The sequence below is a fragment of the Capricornis sumatraensis genome, chromosome X (assembly GCF_032405125.1).
Source record: "Capricornis sumatraensis isolate serow.1 chromosome X, serow.2, whole genome shotgun sequence".
Lineage (NCBI taxonomy): Eukaryota > Metazoa > Chordata > Mammalia > Artiodactyla > Bovidae > Capricornis > Capricornis sumatraensis.
Genome location: NC_091092.1, coordinates 38,192,908 through 38,205,653, shown reverse-complemented (window position 1 = coordinate 38,205,653; position 12,746 = coordinate 38,192,908). Strand labels below are relative to the sequence as shown.

The 12,746-nt window shown below is 40.0% G+C and overlaps 1 pseudogene; it reads right to left on the bottom strand.

The window, feature by feature from the left end:
- Window positions 1–9,282: 9,282 nt before the first annotated feature.
- LOC138071637 (telomeric repeat-binding factor 2-interacting protein 1 pseudogene) overlaps window positions 9,283–12,746 on the bottom strand; it is a 29,772-nt pseudogene continuing 26,308 nt past the window's right edge.

The following is a 12,746-nucleotide window of genomic DNA, read 5'->3' as shown; positions in this document are numbered from 1 at the left end:
TCTAATTTTGAAATCCCACCTCTGAGGCTTATTATTGAGGAAAAAAAAGATTAAAAAACTGCTAATGCCAGTGTTAGGAATTTGGTTTTGAATCTAAAAAAAAATCCATGAAAATACCATATTTGATTGGAATTGCAACATATCAAAGCTGGAGGGACCCTTAAAGATGATCTCATCCAAGTCTGTCTTTTGACAAGTGAGGAAACTGAGGCGCACAGAGGGAAAATGGCCTGACCATGATCTCAATGTGAGAGAATCCAGAACTGGAATAATCTCTGTCTCCCACTCACAGCTCAGTACTCTTTCTTTTCACTACATTTGAGCGTATACTAACGGAAAACAAATTAAAGCAGAAGATTGCAAAAAGGTTAGAAAACTGAAAATTGCTCGTAAAGGATTGTTATTTTCTCAACTGGTTTTCTACAGTACCAGAAATTCTAGCTGAAGTAATCCAGGCAGCAAAACAAAGTGGATGACAGTCAAATACTAATCACTATTTTCGTTGGAAAGCATTGCATTCACAGCCTTTTTTTTTTCTTCACAGGGAGAGACTCCACCTATGTAAAAACTGAATTTAATGCCATTGAAAGTTTGGTGTAATGAGTGTGGAAAATCACAGGTGATTCGTGGTCCCTCCAGCATACCTGTTATGCCAGTAAACAACTAAAATACCTCACCAGCAAGGCTGGAACCCAAGGGTCAGTCCTCTGAGATGGACCTGGCAAATAATCACTGATGACATCAGATAGGAATTTGTATGAACAAGGACAGGGAAAGACAGGGCTAAGGAGACTGATTCTGTGTGCGTATGTACGGGGCCAAGTGTGTGGAACTAAATACCACTTTTTCACCAATTCCACAGGGAAGCGTGGACCCCCTGAAGTGTGCGATCGCTAATAGCTCCACTGGGAGCTGAGGGAGCACTGACAGCCTCTTGCGTTGACGATGCAGATAGAAAAAGTGAAGTAGTAGTGTGCTTCCTTGCATGCCTTTTCCCTCATGTATTCTCTACATGCATTTTAAGCATAATAATTTTAAAAAGCGTTTTCCCAATTAAGTTTCTCTCCTCACTTTGTTAAAGTTAGGAAACAGCAGCCACTGAAACCAGGAGAAAATCATTTGAAGAAAGTGGTCTTTGTCTTTGTCAGGATAACCCAGGATTAAATTAGGGGGCTCGTTTCTTGCCTTTCCCTGACTCTTACTTTTCGGATCACTTTTGGCCTCGAATTAGAGAATACTGGCTTCCTATTAGCCTCCAATCTGTGGAGAGAATCAAAAATTTGGGTGGAGTTGCCATAGCAGTCTTTCCATAGAAGTCCTTCCTCTGTCGACAAGAACAAAGGCAACAGAAAAAAGGCAATTCTAAAAGTAAAAAGTATCTTTGTAACTTTAAATTGACACTCTAATGAGTGAAAAATGGTAAAATAAGGGAAGGAATCATCTATGTGCTTTGCATTGTGAGAGCAGAAGGAGATAGTTTTCATGCTCACACAGCCACTATTCCAGCCAAGGAGACAAGACACACATTCAGTAATAGAAACAATATAAGAAAATACAGAGGAGGCAGTCCTAAGATGGCTGAGGAATAGGACAGGGAGACCACTTTCTCCCCAACAAATTCATCAAAAGAACATTGAAGCACTGAGTAAATTCCACAAAACAACTTCTGAATGCTGGCAGAGGACATCAGGCACCCAAAAAAGACAATCTCTTTAACAAGTGGTGCTGGGAAAACTGGTCAACCACTTGTAAAGGAATGAAACTAGAACACTTTCTAACACCATACACAAAAATAAACTCAAAATCGCTTAAAGATCTAAACGTAAGACCAGAAACTATAAAGCTCTTAAAGGAAAACATAGGCAAAACACTCTCCCACATAAATCACAGCAGGATCCCCTATGACCCACCTCCCAGAATATTGGAAATATAAGCAAAAATAAACAAATGGGACCTAATTAAAATTAAAAGCTTCTGCACAATGAAGGAAACTATAAGCAAGGTGAAAAGACAGCCTTCAGAATGGGAGAAAATAATAGCCAATGAAGCAACTGACAAAGAATTAATCTCAAAAATATACAAGCAACTCCTGCAGCTCAATTCCAGAAAAATAAACTACCCGATCAAAAAATGGGCCAAAAAACCAAACAGACATTCCTCCGAAGAAGACATACAGATGGCTAACAAACACATGAAGAGATGCTCAACATCACTCATTATCAGAGAAATGCAAATCAAGACCACAATGAGGTACCACTTCACACCAGTCAGAATGGCTGCGATCCAAAAGTCTACAAGCAATAAATGCTGGAGAGGGTGTGGAGAAAAGGGAACGCTCTTACACTGTTGGTGGGAATGCAAACTAGTACAGCCACTATGGAGAAGAGTGTGGAGATTCCTTAAAAAATTGCAAATAGAACTGCTATATGACTCAGCAATCCCACTGCTGGGCATACACACCGAGGAGACCAGAATTGAAAGAGACACGTGTACCTCAATGTTCATCGCAGCACTGTTTATAATAGCCAGGACATGGAAGAAACCTAGATGTCCATCAGCAGATGAATGGATAAGAAAGCAGTGGTACATATACACAATGGAATATTACTCTGCTATTAAAAAGAATACATTTGAATCAGTTCTAATGAAGTGGATGAAACTGGAGCCGATTATACAGAGTGAAGTAAGCCAGAAAGAAAAACACCAATACAGTATACTAACGCATATATATGGAATTTAGAAAGGTGGTAATGATAACCCTGTATGCGAGAGAGCAAAAGAGACACAGATGTATAGAACAGTCTTTTGGACTCTGTGGGAGAGGGTGAGGGTGGGATGACTGGGAGAATGTCATTGAAATATGTATATTATCGTATGTGAAAAGGATCACCAGTCCAGGTCGGATGCATGAGACAGGGTGCTCGGGGCTGGTGCACTGGGATGACCCAGAGAGATGGAATGGGGAGGGAGGTGGGAGGGGGTTTCAGGATAAGGAACACATGTACACCCGTGGCAGATTCATGTTGATGTATGGCAAAACCACTACAATATTGTAAAGTAATTGGCCTCCAATTAAAATAAATAAATTTATATTAAAAATACTAAAAAAAATTTTGTTTCTATAAAATATTTCTATATTTTGAAATCCATGAGTTCACACCAATACCTCAAATTCCAACCCATAGCACAGGGTTCATTCTAGCTTTTCCCTTTTGTCTTGAATTCAGCTATTGAGTTATAATTTACATGCCTCTATCATCTGGAAAATTAAGTGAGATATAATTAGAGAATTGGGAGTTCCAGAAGTGTGGGGACTTTCTCCAAAGAGTCCTTGTTTTAGACTGAATTGTTGCCCCCAAATTCACATGTTGAAACTCTAACCCTCGAAGTGACTATAATCAGCAATAGAGCCTTTAAGGAGGTAATGAAGGTTAAATAATCTCATGAGAGGTCTTCCCAGGTGCTGCTAGTGGTAAAGAATCTGCCTGTCAACACAGGAAATGTAAGAGATGTAGGTTCGGGTTTGATCCCTGGAGGAGGGCATGGCACCCCACTCCAGTACAATTGCCTGGAGAATCCCATGGACAGAGGAGCCTGGCAGGCTTCGGTCCATAGGGTTACAAAGAGTCAGACACAACTGAAGAGACTTAGCATGCACCCACAGCCAATTAACAATGTTGTAATAGTTTCAGGTGAACAGTGAAGGGACCCAGCCACACATATACCTGTATCCATTCTCGCCCAGACTCCCCTCCCATCCAGGCTGCCACATAACATTGAGCAGAATTCCATGTGCTAAACAGTAGGTCTTTGTTGGTTATTCGTTTTAAATATAGCAGTGTGTACATGTCCATCCCAAACTCCCTAACTATCCCTTCCCTCCTTCCTTCCCCTCTGGCAACCATAAGTTTGTTCTCTAAGTCTGTGAGTCTCTTTCTGTTTTGTAAGTTCATTTGTTTCATGTCTTCTAAAATTTCACAGATAAAGGATGTCATACGATATTTTGCCTTCTCTGACTTACTTCACTCAATATTACTATGTAAGTCATTAATAAAAATGTTATACAAGAGAAGGCGAAGGTCAGAGCTCAGTGACACACCACTAGAAACCTCCCTGCAGGTTGACATTTATCCATCAGGCAGCATTCTACATTTCTCTGTCTTGTTCACAGACATATCAAATGCCTTGCTGATATCCAGATACAGAGTGCTTACATTTTTACTAATCTGTCAAGCCAATAATCATAATCAAAAATAGAAATGAAATGAGGTTTGTCTAACGACTTGTTCTTACAGAATTTATGCTGACTTCTGATGCTTACTACTTTTTTCTAAGTGCTTACAAATCCTCCTTTTAATAGCCTGTTTTAGGATTTTGCACTCAATCAGCATGATGTCCCTTGTCTAACCTAAGGAGCCCATGTGCTTTGTGTCCCTTTTCAAAACCAAAGCTCATATTAGGGTCTTTAGTCTTCTGACACATGTCACCCATACCACAATCCCAAAACGTTAACAACTATGACTAGGCCATCTAATCCACAAGACCTCTCACAACTCTAGAATATAATTTCAATTCATTTAGAACAGTTGAGTGCCCTCTTCTGGGCACCTTGCCTATATTAGGTTTCAATCTATAGTCATGATATTGGTTACCCTTTTAGGTTAGAATCATTCTTTTTCACAAAAAAGATAAGATCATTCATTGAATACCATTCCATGAGTTGTATGTCTATCCTATCCTTGCTCTTCTTGTTCTAAACATATTTTTAAAAAACTGTTCTGTTATCTGTAGCAGGTTTTTTCAATCTTTAGGGTCATTTCAGGTATGATTCTTTATGGCATTTTTTTTTACCACATCCTCTTATATTCATTTATCCTTGATTTTTATGCCTTCATTTCAATACATGTTCTTTAGAAATATAGGATGGAGAGCACCCAGTAGAGGCACACTGGTTTCAATTGCCAGCAGATCTCCCCAGCTCTTTATTCATCTCCTTTTTTTTCACTGTCTCTGGGCATGTAAGCAGTGTAGAAAACCACTTTCCTAAAGTCTACGATTTTGCGTTATAGAGTACTTATGGACTTTCAGCTAAAATGGTTGCTTTCTCTAAAAGTTTCTGTCACCTTCACTTTACCAATTTCTCTTTTTCAGTCAGTGAGAGAAGCAAGTCTCCCTATCATTTTCTCTACCTTCTAGGAGGTGGAGTTGTCAACAATGGAGGTTGAAAACTTGTCAGATATTGGCCTTCAGTTAAATGATATGTCTAGCAGATGTCTGTGGAGCTGAAATCACTCGGGCTTACTACATTTGCTCTTAGAACAAAAAGCCTGGCAGGCTATAGTCCATGGGGTCACAAAGAGTTGGACACAAGTGAAGGACTTTCACTTTCACTACTAAGTAAATCCACCATGTTTATTTCTTATTAAATCACAATTAAATTAGATTTACCAGGCAATCCATTGCAATGGCTACTGCAACTAAGATGTGTGGATTGGTGAGAGTATCTATTGAAATGATTTACCATGAGACTTTGAAAATGCAGAAATATCAGGCTAAATGCAGCAAGTGCAGAAGGGTGGGTTCAAGATGAGGAGATAGCAAACACTGTAACTTTGTTCTGACTTCGGTCATGAACTGGACATTATGGGACTTCAGATAAATATGTTAAAATCTCTTCCTCCACTTACTCCATCTGTGCCATATCATGGACCACCTCAGGAAGGTAGAATATTATTTATTTAATTGCTCAGTCGTGTCCGACTCTTTGCGACCCCATGGACACCAGGCTCCCCCGTCCATGGGATTTTCTAGGCAAGAGTACTGGAGTGGGTTGCCATTTCCTTCTCCAGGGAACTTCCTGACCCAGGGATCAAACCCAGGCCTCCCACATTGTAGACAGATGCTTTACCATCTGAGCCACCAGGAAGGGTAGAGTAGGAATTCATAAATAGGCATTCAAGTGAAAGATGTCACATAACAACTGTAACGCACAAGATGACTTTTAAATGGCTTTCTGTGGTTGAAGTAAAAAAGTATTGTATTTCAAAATAGTAAACCATTTCACCCTCAACTCTTGCTGAGTCTGTAAGAGCCATTGGGTTTTTTTTCCACCCCCTTGCAGTTGCTGTGTAACCCAAGTAAGATCTTTCACTGAAACTATTTACTGTTTCTGTTTGCCGTGCAGATTCCTTTCTGCTATTTCATTTTACTCTATTATCCATTATATATAATCTTTAGATACTAATGCCTGTAGGCTGTGCTGCCCCCAATCCAGGAGGGGAAATCACATCAATGTCAATGGGACATCAATAGTTGTTCTGTGCATTATGACTCTGTAAGTGGTCATTGAAAAGCAGTAGAAATCCAGCAAGTGAACAGTCAGAGCTGGATTGTTCGGGCAAACAGCCCCATCCCCAGTTCTACCCACTATACCTTTTGGGTCAGCAAAAAAGATAACTTCCTTGAATAAGTTTTGAGGTCATAAAATTCAGTGAAAGGAGGCATGGGAAGATACTGATTATATGAAGATGTTATGGAATGGCGATTGCCATCACTTACCCATAAATCTGTAATATTTTCCATCTGAATCAAAAAAAAATGTCCTTATGCTTCGTCCTCTGATATTTTGGCATCAGTGATGTATCAGTGCCAGTCAGAAGCACATTTGCTTGAATTTACAAATAAGTCATATGAGGTCATAGTCAGGAAGACAGACGACCATATAAGAGGAGGTGAGGTTAAGGTACTTCATGAATGGTTTTAAAGGGCACAAACTCAGCTTCTCTGGTAATATTTGATGTTTTGATCAAGTTTCTTCACAGTCAGCAGTTTGTACATAAGAGGCAGTAGAAACTCACAGGCAATAGAAATTCACAAGAATACGTTGTGTTTGGGGTCAGATGGGCTGTTGCGTTAAATGAGCTAGGGAGTAGGGATTTCTGGCTCTCAAACTAAATATGATCAGTTAATGATATCGATGCTGCTTTTCTTTTACCATGAAATTAGTAGTGATTCCTACCACCTTCAGGGGATGCAAGTAGTGTTCAAACTCTACAGATAAAATAAGTTAAGTCCATAAATCTCTTTGCCATGACATACTGTATACTCCACATATAGAAAGTTGACCAGTTCAGTTCAGTCACTCAGTCGTGTCCGACTCTTTGCAACCCCATGGACTGCAGCATGCCAGGCTTCCCTGTCCATCACCAGCTCCAAGAGCTTGCTCAAACTCATGTCCATCGAGTTGGGGATGCCATCCAACCATCTCGTCCTCTGTTGTCCCCTTCTCCTCCCGCCTTCAATCTTTCTCAGCATCAATGTCTTTTCCAATGAGTCAGTTCTTCCCATCAGGGGGCCAAAGTATTGGAGCTTCAGCTTCAGCATCAGTCCTTCCAATGAATATTCAGGACTGGTCTCCTTTAGGATGGACTGGTTGGATCTCCTTGCAGTCCAAGGGACTCTCAAGAGTTTTCTCCAACACCACAGTTCAAAAGCATCAATTCTTTGGTGCTCAGCTTTCTTTATAATCCAACTCCATACATGACTACTGGGAAAACCATAGCTTTGACTAGACAGTCCTTTGTCAGCAAAGTTGACCAGAATGATTATTAACACAGAATTAGGAGAGAAAGAATATTGAGCCCAATTCTGTGATCAAAACTTTAAGAATGGAACTATTCAAGAGGGCAGAGTGCCTACTTCACTTACTCTCTGCACAAAAATTGAGTAACAGTGAGTTCAGGGCTTTCCTCTGCTCCCTTTATTATAGTCTAAGTTAACCTCCTCTCTAGGGCTGTGATTATGATGGAAGAATAACATGCTGAAAGTGACAGAATGAGAGGAGTAGAGTGTGCTTATTTTGCCTACGTGACAAAAAAGTGCTAATAATTTAAAATATAGGGAAGAAATAGAGTAAGACAAATTTTGATCTTGGAAAATTCAGAAACTTAAGTTTTGTTTTGTTTTTTAATAGAGCGAATTGAAATGAGTTTTTCTTTCCCCAACAATCTAGCTAGACAATGCCTGTTCCCACAAGCTTTACTAGGTATAGATAAATATACTCACCAAAAAGCATCTCTTTCAATTATTAGTTAACTTCATTAATGCCTCTGTGCCTCACTTTCCTCATCTATAAAATAGGAATGTTGATAACATCATCCTCATAGATTTTCTTTTTAATTAAATGAAGCAGAACATGTAAAACACTGAGGAATTTTCTTAGTAGACCTAAGAAACATACTTAATTTTGTTTTTTTTTTAAACAATATTGAAATCGAGTTTTTTTGCCCTAACAATCTAGATAGACAAACCCCTTTCCCACAAGTTTCCTAGGTATAGGTAAATACTCTCACAAAAAAAAAAAAAAAAAAAAAAAACATTTTTTTCACTTACCTGTTTTTTTTTTCAAATACAAAGTTCTATTTATTTTCAACAATGAAATCAACACAACAAAGAGGAACTAATCCTCTTATTTTTAAATCTAACACAATTCTTAGCACAAAATGATCTTCAGTAAATAAAAACACATTACTAGTAAACAAGTAAGACTTTTCTTGAGACTCTCTTGTAGTGTGTGTCTGAAACAAAACTGTATGATAGGTAAAGAAACACATGCTACAGACTCGAAGAAAAGAACAGCCAAGGAACAGGGTTCCCAAATATTAAGCTGGCAAAAGAAACACGGGCTTTTCAAAGCAGCCCAGAAATCAGAGCTCACTGAGGGATACAAGAGTTTGGGACAGTCCATGTTCAAGGCCTTGTAATTAAATTATTCCATATTTCTAGATTCTTGATTTGGAATCTATCACAATCTAGAGGAGCTTCTGCCAAAAGACAGGAGGCTCTTTATTCACGGTCTCACAAGGCCCATCTAATTTTCCTTCTTTGACTTCATGACTAGCTCCTATCACCAATATAGCAGGGATTCCACTCCAGAAAACGATCACTACTATGTAAACCAATCTCTCCGTTCTCAATTTTCCTTTCATAAATACACTGATACTGCCAGAAAGAGCTCGAAACATACCCCATTTCTTTTATTTCCATCCTCTTACACAACTCTGCATGGCGTGCTGCAGTCCATGGGGTTGCAAGGAGTCGAACACAAGTGAGCGACTGAACTGAACACAACTCTGCTTGGGTACAAAATCTAGGACTCACAGTGCAACAAAACTGGTCAAAAGATTAGTGTCGGTTCCAATGCAAAAATTTCTGAAGTCCAATGGTCACACAAAAAAACTTAATGTCTTATCTGCCCAACTTTTTTTTCCATTATCTTGCCAATTATTTCTTTCAGAATTCAATCCTCCGAGCTACATTCTGAGCACCAAATTTTTTGACCAATGCATCTCGAGTAGCCTCATCATCTTTTTGCAAATCTAAGTCATCCTGTCGGGACCAAATGGGATACCCATCAGCCCTCTGACCAGACTCTAAAAAGGAGGAAGTAGCCTCCAGCTCACCACTATTTTTTAGGAAGGCCTGTGTAACTGTTGATAGATCCAAGTTAAACTTTTCCATCAACTGCTGGATGATCTTAATGGCAGCTCCCACCTCTGGTGCAGAGACTTTTTCTTCTTCTTCTTCTTCCTCATCAGGCTGTGTTTCTGAGTCTTCCTCAGGTGTGGGTGGATCATCATCACACATTGTTATGTGTATTTCAAAATCAGGACTCTCGTCCACCACAGTCTCCTCAAACTCTCGGGAAGCTTCTACAAGCATCTTTTTGACTGCTGCTTCATTCTCCTTCATCTCTTCTTTTTCAAATTCTTCTTCAGGCAAGTCTGGAGTTCTCTTAGTCTGTGGTTCCCCGCTATCAGCAGCCTCCGGGTCTTGCTCAGCCTTCCTCTTGAGTTTCTGCGAGGAGGGGCTCACGGGGGCCTCCCCCAGCAGGTACTTGTGCTCCTGGCCCCGCAGGCGCTTCAGGCAGCGGTCCTTCTTGGACTGCCAGGAGTGCTGGGTGAGCGAGCTCCTCTCCATCGTTTTCCACAAGGCGTTACCGGTGACGGTGACGGAGCTGGCCGAGCGGGCATGTTTCTTCACGTAGGTTAAGATGGCCACGTCGTCCGCGTCCGTGAAGACCATCTGCCCCGCCAGCGACTGCGGCGGCGGCGGCGCCCCGGGCCTGGACCCCGGGCTTCGTCTCTGGGGCCTGGTCGGCCGCCGGAGCCGGGCCCAGACGGTAGGCCTCCAGCTCGAGCTTCTCGTTGTGCTCCACGCAGTCCAAAATGTACTGCGTGGAGATAAAGTCGCCCGAGGCCTCGGCCGCCGCCTCCCCGGGCTGGGCCAACAGCATGGCCCCGGGCTCCTGAACGCGACACGGAGTGCCGCCGCCATGCAGGATGAGCGTCGAGAGCCGGCGCTTTGCCGGGCTGGGACGCACGTAGAAGAACATGGAGCTGCCATCCTCCCTCACGAACAGAGTCGAGGAGAGCCGGCGCTTTGCCGGGCTGGGACGCACGTAGAAGGACATGGAGCTGCCATCCTCCCTCACGAACAGAGTCGAGGAGTGAGTGGGCCCATTGGGATCTTTGCCCAAATCCATCGCCTCCGCCGTGGCTCTCCCCGGGCACCCGAAAAAGCTGCCCCCCCGCGAGCGCCCGACGAACAAGGAGCTGCAGGGATTCAGGTAAAACTTTTTCACTTACTTGTAACTTTATAAATGCCTCTGTACCTCAGTTTCCTCATCTATAAAATGGGAACATTGATAACACTGTCCTCGTGGATTTTCAATTTAATTAAATGAAGCAGAGCATGAAAAACACCCAGGAAATCCCTTAGTAGATCTAAGTAACATACTTGTTTTTTTTTTTAATAGATAGAATTGAAATCAAGTCCCCCCCCTTCAATAATCTAGATAGACGATGCCCTTTCCCAAAAAGTTTACCGTCGATAAATACACTAACAAAAAACTTTCCTTTACTAGTGACTTCATTAAGTCTCTGTGCCTCAGTTTCCTCATCTATAAAATGGGAATATTGACAACACCTTCCTCGTAGATTTTCTTTTTAATTAAGTGAAGTTTAACATGTAAAACACCCACCATTGCTTAGGAGATCTAACTAACATACATAATGTTGGGTTTTTTTAAGAGTGTTAAAATCTTTATTTTTACCCCACAGACTTGTAGATTTTCTTTTACCTTACTGATTTTTATTTTTCATTAAGTGAAACAGCATGTAAAATACCCAGGACATGCTTAGTAGAGTTGTAACATACTTAATTTTTAAATAGAATTGAAATTGAGTTTTTCTCCCCAAAAATCTAATAGACAGTGCCCTTACCAACAAAGTTCATTAAGTATCGATAAATATGCTCACCAATACACCATCTTTCACTTACTAATTACTTTCTTAAAGCCTCTGGGCCTCAGTTTCCTCATATATAAAATGGGAATGTTGATAACACCTTACTTGTAGATTTTCTTTTTGATTAAATGAAGAAGAGAGTGCAAAACAACCAGGACATTGCTTAGAAGATCTAAGCAACACATTTAATTTTTTTTAATAGAGAGAATTGAAATTGGGTTTTTTTCCCCCAACGGTCTAGCCAGACAGTGCCCTTTCCCACAAAGTTTACTAAATAGATAAATACGCTCACTCAGAAGCATGTATTTCCCTAACTAGTAATGCCATTAATGTCTCTGTGTCTCAGTTTCCTCATCTATAAAATGGGAATGTTGATAACACCTTCCTTATACATTTTATTTGGAATTAAATGAAGCAGAGCATGTAAAACACTGAGGACATGCTTAGTAGAGTTAAATAACATACTTAATTTTGTTTTTTTTAAAAAATAGAATTGAAATCAAGTTTTTTTCCCCAAACATTCTAGATAGACGATGCCCTTTCCCACAAAGGTTACTAAGTATAGATAAATACGGTTAGCAAAAGCATCTCTCTTTCACTTACTAGCAACTTCATTAATGCCTCAGTTTCCTGAAGTATAAATGGGAATGTTGATAACAATTTCCTCTTAGATTTTGTTTTCAATTAAATGAAGCAAACCCTGTAAGACACCGAGGACATTGCTTAGTAATCTAAGTAACATACTTACTTTTGGTTTTTTTTTTGATAGAGATAACTGAAATTGATTTTCCCCCCACAACATTCTAGATAGACAATGTACCTTCCACAAAGTTTCCTGAGTGTAGATAAATATGCTCTCCCAAAAAAGGATCTCTTTCACTCACTAGTAACTTCATTGATGCCTCTGGACCTCAGTTTCCTCATCTATAAAGTGGGAATGCTGATAACATATTCCTCATAGATTTTCTTTTTAATTAAATGAAGAGCATGTAAAAAAAACCCAGATATTGCTTAGTAGATCTAAGTAACATACTTAATTTTGTTTTTTTTTTAAATAGAGAGAATTGAAATCTAGATTTATTTCCTCACAATCTAGATAGTCAAAGCCCATTCTCATGAATTTTGCAAAGTGTCAATAAATACTTCACCAAAATGCATCTCTTTCACTCACTAATAACTTCATTAATGCCTCTACTCTGTTTCCCCATCTGTAAAATGGGAATGTTGCTAACACCCTCCTTGTAGATTTTATTTTTAATTAAATGAAGCAGAGCATGTAAAACACCCAGGACATTGCTTAGTAGATCTAAGTAACATACTTAATTTTCTTTACTTTTTTAATAGATGGAATTGAAAACAAGTATTTTCCCCCAACAATGGATAGTCTTCTCCCAAAAAGTTTACTAACTATAGATAAATATGCTCACCAAAAAGCATCTC